Source organism: Elephas maximus, chromosome 14 (genome assembly GCF_024166365.1).
Source record: "Elephas maximus indicus isolate mEleMax1 chromosome 14, mEleMax1 primary haplotype, whole genome shotgun sequence".
Taxonomy (NCBI): Eukaryota; Metazoa; Chordata; class Mammalia; order Proboscidea; family Elephantidae; genus Elephas; species Elephas maximus.
This window is the reverse complement of record NC_064832.1, coordinates 66,187,848-66,208,054: the sequence shown is the minus strand read 5'-3', so window position 1 is coordinate 66,208,054 and position 20,207 is coordinate 66,187,848. Positions and strand designations below refer to the sequence as shown.

The window sequence follows — 20,207 nt, the reverse complement described above, 5'->3', positions numbered from 1 at the left end:
TCATGAAGTTTACCGTTTCAGAATTTTCACTTTAAAATGCAGGTATTACAAGTATAATGCTGAACAGCCATTATTTTTTTCTGCTAAAAGATAACCCTATGTAAAGAAAAAACAAAAAACCAAAACTCATTGCCACTGAGTCAATTCTGACTCATAGTGACCCTATATATAGCACAGAGTAGAACTGACCCATAGGGTTTCCAAATAGCTCCTGGTGGATTCATACTGCCAATGTTTTTGGTTAGCAGCCATAGCTCTTAACTGCTTTGCAACCAGGGTTTCTCCTGTAAAGGAAAGAAAGTTTAAAAAAGGAATTTCAGAGGTAGCAACAATTATAGCAAAATGGGTACCTGTCTCGTTTTGTGTCTCTGTACAGAGGAATGAGCCAAATCGGCTATATGGGAACTCCTTCTTCAGTATAGTATGTGATAGTATAGTACTTTTAGGACTGTTACTGTGTGTAGTCACGAATGTAATGGCCTTGCCAGAGAAGAGAGGGAAGAAAAAGAACTGTAATAGCCAACTACTTGGGACACTCCTCCAAATTCAAAGAGTATCACGTGGAACGATGAAAAGAGCACGAGACGTGGATTCAAATTTTCCTTGGGCCATAAACTGATTTGTCCATTACTAGCTGTTATGCTGCGCAAGTAATTTGAAATTCGTTTTTCTCTACTGAAAAGTGAGAGTTTATCACTTTCCTCCTAAGATTGTGGAGATTAAGTTACATGTGCAAAGCATTTGAGTTCAATACCCCAAAACCCAGCCCAGAATAAGTTCCTCTCAAGAAACTGCAGCTATTATTATATTCCTAAACCCTTTTGAAATAAGGTGGGAAAAAATAAGTAGTTATTCTAATACCAAAATAAATTTAAAAGTTTCCAGCCGACAAACACTACTTTCTTTTAACATCAGTACTCTTATACTCATTGCGTTCTTGGCCTGTTTCTTATTTTCTTTTCCATAATTTTTTCCAATCTTCACTCCATCCATCCATGGGTTACTTCCTTCTCAGATCAGTGGACTTACTCTTTCTCTTGTCCTCCCTTTCTTCAAATACTATCCCACAATCCTTTCTTTTGGTGATGACATTTGCCCTGCTTCTTGAAGAACGTCAATGGGTAGAGAATGAGCAATGATCTGCAGATTTATGATATTTGCAGACTGGTGAGTAGGTTGGTATGTCTGAAACACAGGATATTACTGGTGGAATTTTTTATAAAGATAGGAAGCAAAGTGATAAAAAAATAAAGCACTATAAATTCCATAATAAGAAATGTAGATTTTACTGTAGGCATTGTAGGCTTTTTTAAAGTTTTCTAAACAGCAAATAACATGACAGATGTATTTAACAGGAGGGTAACTTTGGTACTGGTATAAAATTAAAACCAGTTGTTGGTGAGCCTACTCTGACTGATGGAGACCCCATATGAGTCAGACAAGAACTGTGCTCCATAGCGTTTTCAATGGCTGAGTTTTCAGAAGTAGATTACTAGCCCTTTCTTCCAAAGCACCTCTGGGTGAACTGAAACCTCCAACCTTTTGGTTATCAGTCAAGTACCTTAACTATTTGCACCACCCAGGGACTCCAATATAAAATTAGGTAAGAGTAAAGAATGGATTGAACTGAAGGGAGACAGAAAGTGGGGAGATCATTTAGGCTCATTTGGGGCATGGTAGTAGCCCTGGCCAGATAAGGAGATAACCTGAGCCAAGGCAGAGCAATGGAGAAGACAGGACAGATCCGAGAAGCATTTGTTGCTTCAATAAACATTTAGAGAGTATGCACTCCATGCCAATAAATGTTCTAGGTACTAGAGAAAAAAAAAAAATGGACACAGTTCCCAAAGGTACCACCTCAGGACAGACATTAGGTGGTGATGAATGCCCTGGAGAATAATTCAGGTGGGAAAGGGGAAGGGAGCTCAGGGTGGGAGCTGCTGTCTCCCAGAGGATGCTCAGAGTCAGGGTCTTTAATGCAATAATGCCGAAAAATGATTGTGAGGAACAGAGAGCAGGGACATAGCAGAGAGACAGTTCCAGGAAAGGGGTCAGCAGATGCCAAGTCAGGAGCTGCAGTGGAATTCCTGGACCAGCAAAGCTGTTAGTCTTTGGAACAGGGTGGAGGAGGTCAAAAGCAGTGGAAAATAAGATACAGAGATCTCAAGGGGCTCGTTTTTAGAGGGCCTTGCAGGTCATTTAAAGGATTTTTTTGCTTGTACTCTGAGATGTAAAGCACGTTGGTCTGCTCCTCATCAGTGACGAGTATTTTTCCAGTCTTTTCATTTACCTTCACTCCCACAGTTTCTAAACCAATTTTTCTCGTGCAAGCATCTCTTTCTATTGCCAGCAATGCCGTATTATATTCTCCTTTGATGGTTTCCTCACTATTGGTGGACTGCATTACCATTTTGAGTTGACCTGGTGTCCCTGCATTAATTCGTTCAACTTCTATTGGTACAAATTGTCTTATAAACTTAATGCCATGTTCTTTCATGCGTTCACCAATTTTGTTGGCCATGTCAACGTGTTCAAACAGAACAAGAGGATACTGCATGGTTTAAAGTCAGGAAAGGTGTGTGTCAGGGTTGTATCCTTTCACCATACTTATTCAATCTGTATGCTGAGAAAATAATCTGAGAAACTGGGCTATATGAAGACAGCATCAGGATTGGAGGAAGACTCATTAACAACCTATGATATGCAAATGACACAACCTTCCTTGCTCAAAGTGAAGAGGACTTGAAACACTGATGAAGATCACAGACTACAGCCTTCAATATGGATTACACCTCAACCTAAAGAAAACAAAAATCCTCACAACTGGGTCAATAAGCAACATCATGCTGAATGGAGAAAAGGTTAAATTCATCAAGGGTTTCATTTTGCTTGGATCCACAATCAATGCCCATGGAAGCAACAGTCAAGAAATCAGATGACGTATTGCATTGGGCAAATCTGCTGCAAGAGATCTCCTTAAAGTATTAAAAAGCAAATATGTCACTTTAAGGATTGAGGTGTGCCTGACTAAACCATGGTATTGTCATTCGCCTCATGTGCATGGGAAAGCTGGACAATAAATAAGGAAGACCAAAGAATTAATGCCTTTGAATTATGGTGTTGGTAAAAAATAATGAATATACCATGGACTGCCAGAAGAACCAACAAGTCTGTCTTGGAAGAAGTACAGCCAGGGTACTCATTAGAAGCAAGGATGGCAAGACTTCGCCTCACTTACTTTGGACACATTATCTGGAAGGACCCCTTCCTGGTGAAGGACATCATGCTTGGTAAAGCAGAGGGTCTGTAAAAAAGAGGAAGTCATTCATCAAGATGGACTGACACAGTGGCTGCAGCAATGGAGTCAAACATAGCAAGGATTGTGAGGATGACTCAGGACTGGGCAGTGTTTCCTTGTGTTGTACATAGGGTTGCTATGAGTCAGAGTCAACTCGATGACACTTAACAACAATAACAACTCTGAGATGGAAGTTGTTTTACATGTCTTGTAATTCATTTATCACTAACTCGCCACCACCTCCAGTTGTTGTCAAGTTGATTTCAAGTCATGGTGACCACATGTGTGTCAGAGGAGAACTGTGCTCCATAGGGTTTGCAATGGCTGTTTTTTTCTCCAGGCCTTTCTTCAGAGGCATCTCCAGGTGGACTTGAACCTCCAACTTTTTGACTAGCATCTGAGCTCATTAATCATTTACACCATCAAAGGCCTCCTTATCACTAACTAGATTAGCCTTGTTTCTTATTGTGTGTCATTGAGTGGATTCCAACTCATAGTGGCCCTACAGGACAGAGCAGAACTGCCCCATAAGGTTTTCTAGGCTGTAATCTTTATGGAAGCAGATTGCCAGGTCTGTCTCCTGAAGAGCTGCTGGTGCACAGATTGCTCTTAATGTATCCAAATATCTTTACTCTACGCTTGCCACCCAATTGTCTTTGTCTTCCTAAAGTGGAACAAGAAGCTGATTAAACTGTAAAACAATACTCCTCTTTTCCCTGGTACAGGCGCACAACCTCCTTCTGTCCTCTGAGCACCACTTGCTACAAAGGGCCCTAAATCCGTGTCCTGGTGGTGTCCTGGCAGTAGAAAAGGCTTGACAGGTTTTGTCCTTTTTTCTCTATGTAACTTCCACTAGATGCTCTTCCCATTTGTTTATCTCTCCTTCCAAACTCTTCTTTGTGTCTCCTTCCCCTTTAAAGTATACACATAGGAAATATACACTTCCTCCACCCTTCCACTTACAATAGTATTGTTTCTCATTTTTATAGTCTGGCCTTGGATTTCACTGATTCCGAATCTGGTGTCTTGCTGTCATTCAAATATAGAGCCATACGTATTTAAACATTCCTGCAGATAACATCACCTGCCTAAGATACCAGGGGACGTCATCCACAGACAGTGTCCCTTTCCTCACTTGTCCCAGGCAGTATCCAAAAATGGCTTGGAGGAGGATCCACAGAGACCACACTCAGGATCTGAGCAGATAACCTTGCCCACTCCTGCATTTCCCACCCTGACAAGGAGGATGCCACACTCACTGTGAGAATCTAACATCCCCCGTATGCCTGCAGTTTTAAACCCTCCACATAGAGAAGCTTCGCTTGCCTAGCAAAGGCATTTTATTGCTTGAACCAGTTTCTTATTTTGGTCAATCCCATGATTTCCCTTAAAGCTCCATCCCTTGAAGTCACGTGTTATAGCTAATCCTTTGAAATTTCATCATAGATTTTATAAACAGTATCTATCTGTTTCTACTACCTTCCTTCTCTCTTTTTCTAACCTTCACTCCTGCTAGCATCCCTTGTGTCACAAGATGGGCCATTTCATTATTATCCCATTTACCTCTGAAAATAGTAGCCTAAAGTACACTGGTGGTTCAGTGGTAGAATTCTCAACTTCCATGCAGGAGATGCATGTTAGATTCTCGCCTGATGCACCAAATGCACAGCCACCACCCGTCCGTCAGTGAGGCCTGTGTGTCACCATGATATTGAACAGGCCTCAGTGGAGTTTCCAGACTAAGACAGACTAGAAAGAAAGGCCTGGAGATCTACTTCTAAAAATCAGCCAACGAAAACCCTATGGATCTCAATGATCTGATCTGCAAATGATCACGGGGAGGGCACAGAACTAGGCAGCATTTTGTTCCATTGTGCATGGGCTCACCATGAGTTGGGGCTGACTCACCAGCAGCTAACAACAACAAGGTGTGGACAGGCAGGTAGCACCTCAGGAGGAATCCAGGCATGGAATCAGCAAATCCAGAAAGCGTGGCTCCTCTGCTGAAATTTCTGCTCTCAAATTATTTGCTTTTTCTTGACTACGTGTCTTTGCACCTAGGAGGATATTGTGAACTGTTTATCTTCATCCCCAGACTGCCTTCACCATCTGCTTGTCTGAAGCTTGCTTCTCTTTGTTCTCATTAAGTCTTGTAACTTCTGGGACGACTTTGTTGATAAATTCAACACCTATTTCTCCCCAACAGTGGGGTAGGTGCTTCTGCCTGTGGGCTCAAGAACACTATATTTACCTTCTATAGTAGTCCATTGTCTGTTGACGTGTCTGCCTTTCCCAATTGAATTGGGATCCTCTGCATCCCCTAACCCATCCCCCCAACAGAGGACCTCACCTTCCTCAGCAGTGAACCTGAGTAGATGCTCAATAAAAGTTTATTAAATGACATTTCTTTTTTATTCTTTCATCAGCATGCTAACATTAAATAAGATTTTTAGTTTTTTATCTCCTAAAATCATTTCATGAAGTCCCTGGGTGGTGCAAATAGTTAATGCGCTTGGCTGCTAATTGCAAGGTTGGAGGTTTGAGTCTGTCCAGAGGTGCCTTGGAAGAAAGGTCTGGTGATTTACTTCCAAAAAATGGTTCATTGAAAACCCTATGGAGCGCAGTTCTTCTTTGACATTCATGGGGTCGCCATGAGTCAAAATCGACCCTATGGCAAATGGTGGTGGTGGAAAATCACTTCAAAAAGGAATTCTTTATTATGTGAAATTTCTTCTTAATATCACCGTAATTTTTCTATTTCCTAAAACAATCATCTTTTTATTCCTTTTGTTTGTGCACATTTTGAAATATTTTGAGATGTGCCTTTATTTTTACCTGGTAATCATCTTACCACCCTGAATTAAGTGTCTTTAAGCAGTGTAGCAAGCTATCTCACAATCACTTCTGAAGCTTTTCTCAAACTATATATCCGCCTCAAGAAATCTGAGAGCCCCTGTGAGCTGCCAGGTCTAGCCCTTCTCCCCACCCTGTCTTTATTTTAGAACTAGCCATCATTTCAGATGAAAGTTTGTTATATCTATCAGATGTGTTGGGACTAAAAAAAAAGAAAATGAGAACTATTAGGTACTATATAAATATTTCTCAGTTTTTCTTTAATTTTCTCGTGATTGTAAAGCTCAAACCAAACTCAAATGTGCAAGAGGTATAACTTTTTTTTTTTTCCTTTTATTCTAATCCAAATTCCTTCATCCCAGGAATAATGGAAACTCAATGTCAGTTAATTTAGAGTTCCACCCTCTTTTCTACACAATTTGGAGGAGGAGGGCTTTGGGTCCTTTGGTATCATTTATTCATTTAAAAAATATATATTTAGCACCTACTATGTGGCAGGCACTGTTTTAGACTCTGGGATATAGCAGTTAGCTAAGCAAAGCTTCTGCTTTCATAGAAATGCACACACACACATACCTATGGTGATAAATGCCATGAAGAAAAATAGCTCATGGGGTGCAGGGACAGAAAGTCTCAGGTGAGCGAAGACAAGACCTCTCTGATACAGTGACATTTGAGCAATAGGAATAGGTGAGCACAAAAACAAAGTAAATATGCAAATACAAAAGAAAAAAGATAATAAGACTGAGTCCTGGGGCTTTCTGGATAGAGTAGCGGAGAAATTTTGAGTAAAGAATAAAGGAATAAATGAGTAAAGAAGATGGAGAAGGATAGACCAAGAAGGTAGGAGGAGGAATAGAAGGTGTAGGAGGCTAGAAATCTGTGAAGGAAGTGTCTCAAGAAGAAGGAAATGGCAAGCTGTACTCAATGCTTGAGTACAGAGGTCTGAGCTATATGAGGGTTGAGCATTGACTATCTATTGAAGGGGATGCTCCCTAAGATACCGATCACCCACTCTGGCCCTTTGCCTTTGGTCCACGTAGCTCCCTGTCTGTGAAGTCCTACCTTGTCCACTAGCCCTGTGAGCTGCATCTGTACTGTTTCTGGAACCAACCTGCTGTTCCAAGCCTGCTGGTATGTGGGGCCCAGCAAAACTAAGACCCTAACTACCTAGACACATGAGACAGCCATTTCTTTATAAGGCTCTTAAGACATCTTCTGTGGTCAATTTGTAAAATGGGTACAGGATTCTTCTTTGGTAGGTTTTATAAAACACATTCTGAAGATTCTGTCATTCCCCACCTTCAAGTACCTCAAAAATGGAAGGGGGTGAGGCTCAGGATCCTTTTCAGAGACCAACCAGCATTTAAGTTCTTCTTTCCATTCCAAGGTGACTCCTGGGCAGCCACAGGACCAAAGCAGAACTCCACACCCCACAGCAAGATGGCAGAGGTTTTATAGTGGCAGTGGACAATAGTGGCTACATGCCGTGGACTAGCATAAGCTTGACTTAGCAAACTGTAGTGAACTAGTGGACCACTCATGTTGGTCTTTGCAAAGCCTGTTTCCCCTTCAGTCCACCCCTGGAGTTCTTACAATCTGGCACACTCTCCGACTTGTGTTGTAGTCCAAGAGACCCTGTTTCCTCCCTACTGGGAACAGATAAAGAAGTGGGGTTGGCCAGGTGCCAAATGGTGCCTGTGCATGTGCAAGGGACAGAGAAAGTTATTGTGTGCCCAGAACAGGAAGAAGGCTTCACTGGTAAGGAGAAGGGTCTGGGAGAGAGAAGGCAGCCCAGTTCCCAGCCTCCTTATCAGAGGATGCTCTGGGCCCAAGACATTTACTTAGGCAGCCTGGATGGGAGGCTTAGAGTTAGATCATTCCCCTAACAGGAAGAGTAACCAGTTGGAGTGGGATGGGAGACTCATTGTGAAATTTTTCTCAAGCATTGTTTATTCTCTGAATTCTATGAACTTCCCTGAGGACCTGGACTTTTACTCAAAACTTAGAAGCTTTCTTGGCTATCTGCTAACAATCTTGCTCTGATACCCAGCAACGGTGGCTTCTTGAATACAGAGAAGGATTAAAGAGTAACAGAAAATATTAGGGGTAAGTTTTATTTTTGTCCCAATTTCTTTGCCTTTCTTTTTCCATGGGTTTTCTTTATTTAAGGACTCCTGGTGGTGCAGTGGTTAAGTACTCAGCTGCTAACCAAAAGGTTGACAGTTCAAACCTACCAGCTCTGCAAGAGAAAGATGTGGCAGTCAGCTTCTGTAAAGATTCACAGTCTTGAAAATCCTATGCGGCAGTTCTCCTCTGTCCTATAGTGTCACTATGACTTGGAATCCACTTGACGGCAATGGGTTTTTGGTTTGGTGCCACAAATGGATAAGCACTCAACTGGTAACTAAAAGCTTGGTGGGAAAAGACCTGGTGATTTACTTCCGTAAAGATTATAGCCTAGAAGCCCTATGAGGCAGTTCTACTCTGTCACATGAGGTCTCTATGAGTTGGAAAAAAAAAAGGACTCAACTGCTCCCTATAACAATTATTTATCTTATCTTTCTGCCCAAGAGGAGAAATATGGATTTGGATCTGTCTGATTATAAGGCACTGAATGGAACACATCTTCGAAGGAACGAGCATTGCAAACATCTGCATGGACTTCATTCTGTTCCCTCATGGTAAGGGCCAAGCCTGCTCACTTAGGGAGGCTCTTTTAATTTTGCTTTTGTCGTGGCTCTCTCTTTTGATACCTGCCCTTCCTCCCATTTGTCAGCCAAGCCAAGGGACTTTGATTCCTGCCTAGCTCAGGCCAGTTTGGCCTTGGACACTAAGGAGCAAGCATGCTCCTTTTTATTCTGCTTTCTTTTTGTTGTTGCTGTTGTTTTCATTTTTATTTCACTTTTCCCTGATGCTGACAGAAGGATGATCCTAGACTTTTTGTCCATTGTAGGAATAGAGGTGAATTTTATCTTTGGCATAGCGTGCAGAGTAAAGAAAATAAAATAGTCTTTGTGGCTTCCTTTAAACCAAAGCTTAAATTTTTTAAAATTGAAATATTATTCACTTAACATAAAATTTACCATTTTAAAGTGTACAATTCAGTGGTTGTTAGTATATTCACTAATTCCATCACCTCAAAAAGAAACCTTGTAACTACTAGCAGTCAGTCCCCATTCCTCCCTCCCCTCACCCTTTGGCAACCACTGATCTACTTTTTATCTTTATGAATTTGTCCATTCTGGACATTTCAAACAAACAGAATCATATAATATGTGACCTTTTGTGTCCAACTTCTTTCACATAGTATATTGTTTACACGCCTTGCTTGTTTAGGAAAAGGAGTCTACCACGTGTCCAGTCCAGCTCACTAGAGGCTGGCATTGGAGTTCAGAGCTCAAGACTCAACTGTCAATATGGGGTTATTGTATTATTCATTGCCTTGTCTGCCATTGCTCCATCAACATCAGAGGACCTGCAGTGGAACCTGGCTAGGCCAAATGGGTATGTGTATATCTTAGGACATCTTGGCCATAATACCTAACAACAGCATAAAAAGTGTGTTGTTGTTAAGTGCTGTCAAGTTGATTTTTGACCCATAGTGACCCCACGTGACAGAGTAGAACTGCCCCCATAAGGTTTTCTAGGCTGTTGTCTTTATGAGAGTAGATTGCCAGGTCTGTCTCTTCATGGAGCCACTGGGAAGGTTCAAACTGCCAACTTTTTGGTTAGCAGCCAAGTGCTTAACCCATTGCGCCACCAGGGCTACTTATCCAAAGTATACCTCAACCTAATAGAAACAAGTTGCTTCATGCTTCTTGTGGAAAACATCCTTTATATATATTATTCTAACCTCCACCACCAAACCAGGACCAAGACAACCTACCCTTTGAACATTTTCTTGTTATGTATCTTATTTTATCCTAACAAAATAAATCCTAGTAAGTTTTCTCATCCTCCTAAATCTCAGCCAAGTCTCTTACTATGAAAAATAAATTATCACAATCACATGATTGAGAGGTACACTCATTACTACTTTATAATTGGTATAATTTTGATTTTTCCTTGGACCTAAATCTTTCCTGTAATACTGGACTACCTTTCCTATTGATAGTTAAAGTCCTGGAAGTTAGAATAGTGAAGTTAGGGGTGGAACACTGAGTTGAGTGTGTCCCAGTTTGAACCTGTGCTGAATACTGATTTCGAACATGTCTGGTTACACTTGGTAAACTGGTGGAAAAATCCACACAAGAAAGATACCTCCTTACATGGGCGCACAGGGTTTATCGTAAGAAAGATGTTAGCCATGGACTTGGTCCAGTAAGAATGCCTCTGGAGGCCAAGCACGGACATAGTCTTTGTTTCCTGGCAGTGGATCAATCCATTACACGGTATAGGAGTGGTACCAGTGGCACTAGCCACTCTGAGAGCCCCAGATGGTCAATTGTGCTCTCCTGGTGGGCTTGGGTAGCAGTGAGAACATGAAGTGAATCAAGTAACTCTGCTAGTGGCATTGAGAGGACCCAACGTCTGACATCATCTGGAGTAAAAAAGGAAAAAAATGTTGGATACCACATGGTAGTTGAGAAGACTCATTACTGAGCCCACATGAGATACACCCTTGGAGACTCCTTAAGATAAGGTGAGGTATACTTGAGTATGTGAGTATGAAAGAGAAAAATTTTTATTAATATCAGTATGACCTCATTTGTATCCCCAGGCTGATGCCTTGGGTTTCAGGGATTAGTGTTATAAACAAAAAATTAAGCCTCTTTTTTTGAACTGATAGATTACTTTTTGATTGGCACCTAATCAAACTCCCAAAAAGATCTTCTAAAAGAAAAAACAATACCTCAAGTAACTGGGGAGGTCCATTCTCACCCAAGAGTTCCCTATTTAGCCTCAGGAGGTAGCAGTGATGCTTAAAATTCCCTGTTCTTCTCTGGCCATTCCAAGAGGCAGCATTGAATGGGAAAAAAAAACAGAGTCAGAGAGAGTTGGCTCTGCTACTTACCAACTGGTGATCTTGGGCAAGTTATTTAATGTCTCCAAATATCATTCTTCTCATCTGTAAAATGAAGGTGATGATACCTCCTACTCCCTAGGTATTTTGAGAGACTCTACTGAATTAGTATCTGTAAAATGACCAGAAGCATAACTAGGGTATGGCAGGTTTTGCACTGGCCTGACCAGTTTCTATTAACTGGATATGGCCAACGGTGACCAAAAAAAAAAAAAGACAAAAACCAAACCCAGTGCCGTAGAGTTGATTCCGACTCATAGTGACCCTATAGGATGGAGTAGAGCTGCCCCATAGAGTTTCCAAGGAGCACCTGGTGGATTCGAGCTGTCAATCTTTTGGTTAGCAGCTGTAGCACTCACTTAACCACTACACCACCAGGTTTTCCAGCCAACGGTGTATCTATGGAAAATAGCTTCTATGGCAAACACTGAAATTGTGCCCCTGTTCAAACATCTGACACTCTTCTTTTAGATAATTTTACCATAATATCAGCCCAAAAGACAAGTCAAACTCATGAATCTTTTTTTTTTCTTTCTTTATTCATTGTACTTTAGATGAAGGTTTACAGAGAAAATTAGTTTCTCACTAAGCAATTAATACACATTGGTTGCCGACCCCACAATATGTCAACACACTCCCCCTCTAGACCTTGGATTCCGTTACCAGCTTTCCTGTCCTCTCCTGCCTTCTGGTCCCTGCCCCTGAGCTGGTGTGCTCATTTAGTCTTGTTTTGTTTTACGGGGCTGTCTAATCTTTGGCTGAAAGGTGAACCTCAGGAGGGACTTCAGCACTGAATTAAACGGGTGTCCAGGGACCATATTTTCTGGATTTTGGCAGTCTCTGTCAGACCAGTAAATGTGGTCTTTTTTGTGAGTTAGAATTTTGTTCTACATTTTTCTCCAGCTCTGTCCAGGACCCTCTATCGTGACCCCTCTCAGAGCAGTCAGTGGAGGTAGCTGGGCACCATCTAGTTGTGCTGTACTCAATCTGGTAGAGGCTGTGGTAGTTGTGGTCTGTTAGTCCTTTGGACTAATATTTCCCTTGTGTCTTTGGATTTCTTCATTCTCTCTTGCTCCAGTTGGGATGGGATCAGTGGAGTGCCTTAGGTGGCCATTCACAAGCTTTTAAGGCCCCAGATGCTACTAACCAAAGCAGGATGTAGAATATTTTCTTTATAAACTGTGTTATGCCAATTGAGCCAAATGTCCTCCGAGACCATGGTCCCCAGCCCTCAGCCCAGTAATTTGTTCTCTCAGGGAGTTTGAATGTGTCTATGAAGCTTCCATGACGTAGCCTTGGTCAAGCTGTTCTAACTTCCCCAGAATTGTGTATACTGTCTTACCCTTCACCAAAGTTACCGCTTATCTATTATCTGCTTAGTGTTTTTTCCTTCTTACCCTTTCCCTTCCTAGTAACCATCAAAGATTGTTTCTGTGTGTAAAACTTAGCATGCATTTTTATAATAGTCGTCTCATACAGTATTTGTCCTTTTGTGGTTGGCCTATTTCACTTAGCATAATGCCTTCCAGGTTCATCCATGTTATGAGATGTTTTACAGATTCATCGTTGTTTTTTATTGTTGTGTAGTATTCCATTATGTGTATGTACCATAGTTTGTATATCCATTCATCCATTAATGGGCACTTAGGTTGTTTCCATCTTTTTGCTATTGTGAATAATACTGCAACGAACATGGGTGTGCATAAGTCAATTTGTGTGATGACTGTTATTTCTCTAGGATATATTCCTAGAATTGGGATTGCTGGATCATATGGTATTTCTGTTTCTAGCTTTTTAAGGAAGAACATATCATTTTCCAAAATGGTTGTACCATTTTACTTTCTCATCAGCAGTGCGGTAAGAGTTCCAAGCTCCCTAAAACCTCTCCAACAGTTGTTATTTTCTGATTTTTTTTTTCTTTTTTTGATTCGTGCCAATAATTTCGGTGTGAGATGATACCTCACTGTGGTTTTGATTTGCATTTCTCTAATGATTAGTGATCTCAAGCATTTCCTCATGAGTCTGTTAGCTACCTGCATGTCTTGTTTGGTGTCTGTTCATATTCTTTGCCCATTTTTTAATTGGATTATTTGTCTTTTTGTTGTAGAGGTGTTAGATTTTCCTGTAGATTTTAGAGAATAGACCTTGTTGAATTTGTCATAGCCAATTTTTTTTTCCCAATCTGTAGGTTCTCTTTTTACTCTTTTGGTGAAGTCTTTTGATAAGCATAAGTGTTTAATTTTTAGAAGATCCTAGTTATATTACAAATTTTTTTTTTTTTTTTTTTTTTATTCTGGTGTTTGTGCATTGTTAGTTATGGTTTGTATGCTACTTACGCCTTCGTATTAGGGCCTCTAGTGTTGACCCTGTTTTTTCTTCTATGATCTTTATAGCTATTGGTTTTATATTTAGGTCTTTGATCCATTTTGAATTAGTTTTTGTGTATGGTGTGAGGTATGGGTCCTATTTAATTTTTTTTACAGGTGGACATCTAGTTTTGCCAGCACCGTTTGTTAAAAAGACTGTCTTTTCCCCATTTAATGGGCTTTGGGGCTTTGTCAAAGATAAGGTGACCGTAGGTGAATGGATTTATATCTGGGTTCTCAATTCTGTTCCATTGGTCAGTGTGTCTGTCGTTGTACCAGTACCAGGCTGTTTTGACCTCTGTAGCTGTATAGTAGGTTCTGAGGCCAGGTAGTGCAAGCCCTCCTACTTTACTCTTTTTTTTTTCAATAGTGCTTTACTTATCTAAAGCCTCTTTCTTTCCCATATAAAGTTAATGATTAATTTTTCCACCTTGTTAAAGAATGCTGTTGGTATTTGTATTGAGATTGCACTGTATTTATAGACTGCTTTGGGTAGAATTGACATTTTCACAATGTTGAGTCTACATACCCAAGAGCATGGTATGTTTTTGCACTCATGTAGAGCTCATCTGGTTTCTCGAAGTAGTGTTTTGTAGTTTTCTTTGTATAGGTCTTTCATGACCCTGGTTAAATTTATTCTTAAGTATTTTATTTTTTTAGGATCTATTATAAATGGCCCCCACATATCTATCAGTTTGTCGTACTGTTGGGACTTGCGTGTTGCTGTGATGCTGGAAGCTATGCCACTTGTGTTCCGATACCAGCAGGGTCACGCATGGAGGACAGGTTTCAGCTGAGCTTCCAGACTAAGACAGACTAGGAAGAAGAACCCAGCGGTCTACTTCTGAAAAGAATTATCTAGTGAAAAACTTATGAATAGCAGTGGAACATTGATGTAGTGCAGGAAGATGAGCCCCCCCAGGTTGGACATCACTCAAAATACGATTGGGGAAGAGCTGCCTCCTCAAAACAGAGTTGACCTTAATGATGTGGATGGAGTCAAGCTTTTGGGACCTTCATTCGCTGATGTGGTATGACTCAAAAAGAGAAGAAACAGCTGCAAACATCCATTTATAATCGGAACGTGGAATGTATGAAGTATGAATCTAGGAAAATTGGAAATCGTCAAAAATGAAATGGAACACATAAACATTGATATCCTAGGCATTAGTGAGCTGAAATGGACTGGTATTTGCCATTTTGAATCAGATAATCATATGGTCTACTATGCCAGGAATGGCAACTTAAAGAGGAATGGTATTGCATTCATTATCAAAAAGAACATTTTAAGACATATCCTGAAGTACAATGCTGTCTGTTATAGGATGCTATCCATACACCTACATACAGTGAGCAGGATGTGGAACAGGACTGCCACTGGGGCAAAGGCCACCAGGAGCAACAGGCACAGCACCGCAGGTTGGGGTGCCAGGATGGCCAACAGGGTCTGCAGATCCCCCACCAAGTTGCTATCACCAGGACCTCTGTTAAAGATGGTGCCCACCACATGCAGCTGGCAGAAGCACCAACAAGTGAGCAGGAACTCAAGCACATAGCGGTACAACATGATGCTGGTGTTGCTGAAGACATGGAAGAGTAGGGGCTCCTTCTCAATCTCTTAATCAAACAGTAGCTCAAGCAGCTTCTGGGGCAAAACAAGAAGTGAAGGGATGCCCAGGGACTCAGGGAAGAAGACCATGTGCCATGGGGCTGTGTATCAGATCATGATGCAGCCCCTTTTATGGTAGATGGAGCTGTACTTGTCAAGGTTCTTGTCCGTGGAGCCACCCTAGCCCAAGAGAATCACCACAGGCTGTCGAGTCCCCACCTCCTTCTTCCTTTGCCCTGGGCTGCTCTCCCGGCTCCAGCAGGGCTGATCTGGGATCTAGATGGCGTAGTCCAGTTCAGCCGAGGCCATGGTGAGGGAAGATCTACAAGGAAGAACAGTTAATAAGATTATTATTCAAATTTATGCACCAACCACTAAGGCCAAAGATGAAGAAATTGAAGATTTTTATCAGCTTCTGCAGTGTGAAATTATTCGAACATGCAACCAAGATGTTTTGATAATTACTGGTGATTGGAAAGCGAAAGTTGGAAACAAAGAAGGATTGGTAGTTGGAGAACATGGCCTTTGTGAGAGAAACAATGCCGGAGATTGTGTGATAGAATTTTGCAAGACCAACGACTTCTTCATTGCACGTACCTTTTTCACCAACATAAACAGCGACTATACACATTCACCTCGCCAGATGGAATACCCAAGAATCAAATCAACCACATCTGTGGAAAGAGAAGATGGAAAACTCAGTATCAGTCAGAAGAACAAGGCCAGGGGCTAACTGTGGAACAGACCATCAATTGTTCATATGGAAGTTCAATTTCAAACTGAAGAAAATTAGAACAAGTCCACAAGAGCCAAAGTACGACCTTGAGTATATCCCACCTGACTTTAGAGACCATCTCAAGAACGGATTTGACCAGTTGAACACTAAAGACTGAAGAACAGACAAGTTGTTGAATGACATCAAAGCCATCATACATGAAGAAGGAAAAGGCCATTGAAAAGAAAGAAAAGACCAAGATGGATGTCAGAGGAGACTCTGAAACTTGCTCTTGAACGTCGAGCAGCTAAAGCAAAAGAAAGAAATGACGAAGTAAAAGAACTGAACAGAAGATTTCAAAGGGCGGCTCAAGAAGACAAAGTATTGTAATGGCACGTGCAAAGAACTGGAAATAGAAAACCAAAAGAGAAGAATACACTCAGCATTTCCCAAGCTGAAATAACTGAAGAAAAAATTCAAGCCTCAAGTTGCAATAGTGAAGGGTTCTATGGGGACAATATTAAATGATGCAGGCAGCACCAAAAGGAGATGGAAGGAATACACAGAGTCATTATACCAAAAAAGAATTGATCCACGTTCAGCCCTTTCAAGAGGTAGCATATGATCAGGAACCAATGGTACTGAAGGAAGAAATCCAAGCTGCACTGAAGGCATTGGCGAAAAACAAGGCTACAGAAATTTATGGAATATCAATTGAGATGTTTCAACAAACCGATGCAGTGCTAGAAGTGTTCACTCAACTATGCCAAGAAATTTGGAAGACAGCTACCTGGCCAATCAACTGGAAGAGATCCCTATTTAAACCTACCCCCAAGAAAGGTGATCCAAACGAATATGGAAATTGTTGAACAATATTATTAACATCACACACAAGCAAAATTTTGCTGAAGATCATTCAAAAGCAGCTGAAGCAGTATATCAACAGGGAACTGCCAGAAATTCAGGCCGAATTCAGAAGAGGACATGGACCCAGGGATATCATGCTGATGCTGAAAGCAGAGAATACCAGAAGGATGTTTACCTGTGTTTTATTGGCTGTGCAAAGGGATTCGACTGTGTGGATCGTAACAAATTATGGATAACATTGCAAAGAATGGGAATTCCAGAACACTTAATTGTTCTCATGAGGAACCTGTACATAGATCAAGAGGCAGTTGTTCAGAAAGAACAAGGGGATACTCTGTTTCACTTTAGTCAGGAAAGGTATGTGTCAGGGTTATATCTTTTCACCATACCTATTCATACCTATTATTTGCTGAGCAAATAATTCCAGAAGCTGGACTATATGAAGAAGAATGGGGCATCAGGATTGGAGGAAGACTCATTAACAACCTGCATTATGAAGATGACACAACCTTGCCCGCTGAAAGTAAAGAGGACTGGAAACACTAATGAAGATCCAAGACCACAGCCTTCAATATGGATTACACCTCAACATAAAGAAAACAAAAATCCTCACACCTGGACCAATGAACAACATCATGATAAATAGAGAAAAGATTGAAGCTGTCAAGGATTTCATTTTACTTGGATCCACAATCAACAGCCATGGAAGCAGCAGTCAAGAAATCAAAAGATGTATTACATTGGGCAAATCTGCGGCAAAGGACCTCCTTAAAGTGTTGAAAACCAAAGATGTCACCTTGAGGACTAAGGTGCACCTGACCCAAGCTATAGTATTTAAAATCGCATCATATGCATGTGAAAGCTGGACAATGAATAAGAAAGACTGAAGAACTGACACCTTTGAGTTGTGGTGTTGGCGAAGAATATTGAACATACCATGGACTGCCAAAAGAATGAACAAATCTGTCTTGGAAGAAGTACAACCAGAATGCTCCTTAGAAGCAAGGATGGTGAGACTGCATCTGACATACGTTGGACGTGTTGTCAGAAGGGTAAGTCCCTGGAGAAAGACATCATGCCTGGTAAAGTACAGGGTCAGCGGAAAAGAGAGACACCCTCAATGAGATAGATCGTCACAGTGGCTGCAACAATGGGCTCAAGCATAACGATTGTGAGGATGGTGCAGGACTGGGTAGTGTTTCGTTCTGTGGCATGTAAGGTTGCTATGAGTCAAAATTGACTCTATGGCACCTAACAACAAGAACAACATTATAAATGGTATTGCTTTCTTGATTTCTTTTTGTAGTTCTCTTTATTGGTGTATGGGAATCTGTCACGGATTGAATTGTGTCGCCCCAAATATCTGTCAACTTGGCTAAGTTGTGATTTCCAGTATTGTATGATTGTCTACCATTTTGTCATCTGATGTGATTTCCCTATGTGTTGTAACTCCTATCACAGTGATATTAATGAGGTGGATTAACACGAGATCTACAAGATTAGTGTTTTAGGCCAATCTCTTGAGATATAAAAGAGAGAAGGGAGCAGAGAGACATGGGTACCTCATATGACCAAGAAGCAGGAGCCAGGAGAAAAGCACATCCTTTGGGCCCTGGGTCCATGTGCTGAGAATTGCCTAGTCCAGGGGAAGATTGATGACCAGGACCTTCCTCCAGTGCTGACAGAGAAAGCCTTCCCTTGGATGCCCTGAATGCGGACTTCTAGCCTACTAGACTGTAAAAGAATAAACTTCTCTTTGTTAAAACCATCCACTTGTGGTATTTCTGTTATAGCAGCACTAGATGACTAAGACAGGAATCCAACTGATTTTTGTACATTTGTCTTACATCCTGCTACTCTACTGGGTCTTTCTATTAGTTCCAGTAGTTTTCTTGTGGTGTCCTTTGGGTGTTCTATGTATAGTATCATATCATCCACAAATAGCCATAGGTTCACTTCTTCCTTACCAGTTTGGGTGCCATTTACTTCTTTTTCTTGCTTTATTGCTCTAGCTGGGACTTCCAGCACAATGTTAAATAGAAGTGGTAATAAAGGGCGTTGTTGTATTGTTCCTGTTCTCAGGGGGAATGTTTTCAGCCTCTCTCCATTAAGAGTGATGTTGGCCGTTGGTTTTGTATAGACACCCTTTATTATGTTGAGGAATTTCCTTTCTGTACATATTTTATTGAGAGTTTTTTTTGGGAATAGATGTTGGAGTTTATTGAATGCCTTTTCTGTGTCATTTGAGACAATCATGTGATTCTTTTGTGGTGGTAATGTGGTGGATTACATTGGCTGATTTTCTAATGTTGAACCACCCTTGCATACCTAGTATGAATCCCACTTCTTTGTGGTGTATTATTATTTTTTTTGATATGAAGCTGAATTCCATTGGCTAGAATTTTGTTGAGAATTTTTTCACCTATATTCCTGAGAGATATTGGTCTGTAATTTTCTTTTTTTGTGGTGCATTTACCTGGTTTTGGTATCAGGGTTACGCTGGCTTCATGAATGAATTCAGTAATATTCCTTACTTTTCTGTGTTCTGAAATTGTTCGAGTAGTACTGGTGCAAGCTCTTTGCTGAGTGTTTGGTAGAATTCTCCAGTGAAGCCATCTGGGCCAAGGCTTTTTTTGTTGTTGGGTGTTTTTTTTTTTACCTTTTGAATCTCTTTTCTTGTTATGGCTCTGTTCAGATTTTCGACTTCAGTTTGTGTAACTTTAGGTAGGTAGTCTGGTACTAGAAATTTGTCCATTTTCTCTAGGTTTTCAAATTTGTTGCAGTATAGTTTTTCATAGTACTGTGTTATAATCCTTTTTATTTCAGTTGGGTCTGTTGTAATGTCCCCCATCTCATTTCTTATTTGAGTTTTGTGCATCCTCTCTTTTTTTTTCTTTTGTCAGTTTGGCCAATGGTTTGTCGATTTTGTTGATCCTTTCAAAGAAGCAACTTCTGATTTTGTTGATTCTTTCTATTGTTTTTCTATTCTCTATTTTATTTATTTCTACTCTGATCTTTATTATTTCCTTTATTCTGGTAGCTGTGGGCTTGTTTTGCTGTTCTTTTTCTATTTGCTTGCTTTGTATAGCTAACATTTTGATTTTGTCCCTTTCTTATTGAATTCTTTATTGAATGCCTTTTCTGTGTTAATCGAGACAATCATGCAATTCTTTTGTGGTGGTAATGTGGTGGATTACATTGATTGATTTTCTAATATTGAACCATCCTTGCATACCTAGTATGTGTGTGTGTGTTTCTTTTTTTTTTTTTTGATGTGTGTGTTTATTGCTATAAATTGACCTCTGAGCACTGCCTTTGGTGTGTCCCAGAGGTTTTGGTATGATATGTTTTCATTCACAGAAATTTGTTATTCCATCTTTGATTTCTTCTGTTACCCAGTGGTTTTGAAGCAAGGTGTTATTCAGTTTCCATGTATTTTTTTTTTTTTCCTTGCTCTTCCTGTTATTAATTTC

At 40.6% G+C, this 20,207-nt stretch overlaps 1 pseudogene; it reads right to left on the bottom strand.

Annotated features, from left to right (window-relative positions):
• Positions 1 to 14,861: 14,861 nt before the first annotated feature.
• Positions 14,862 to 15,461, bottom strand: LOC126058089 (transmembrane protein 53-like; annotated as a pseudogene).
• Between the last annotated feature and the right edge of the window lie 4,746 nt (positions 15,462 to 20,207).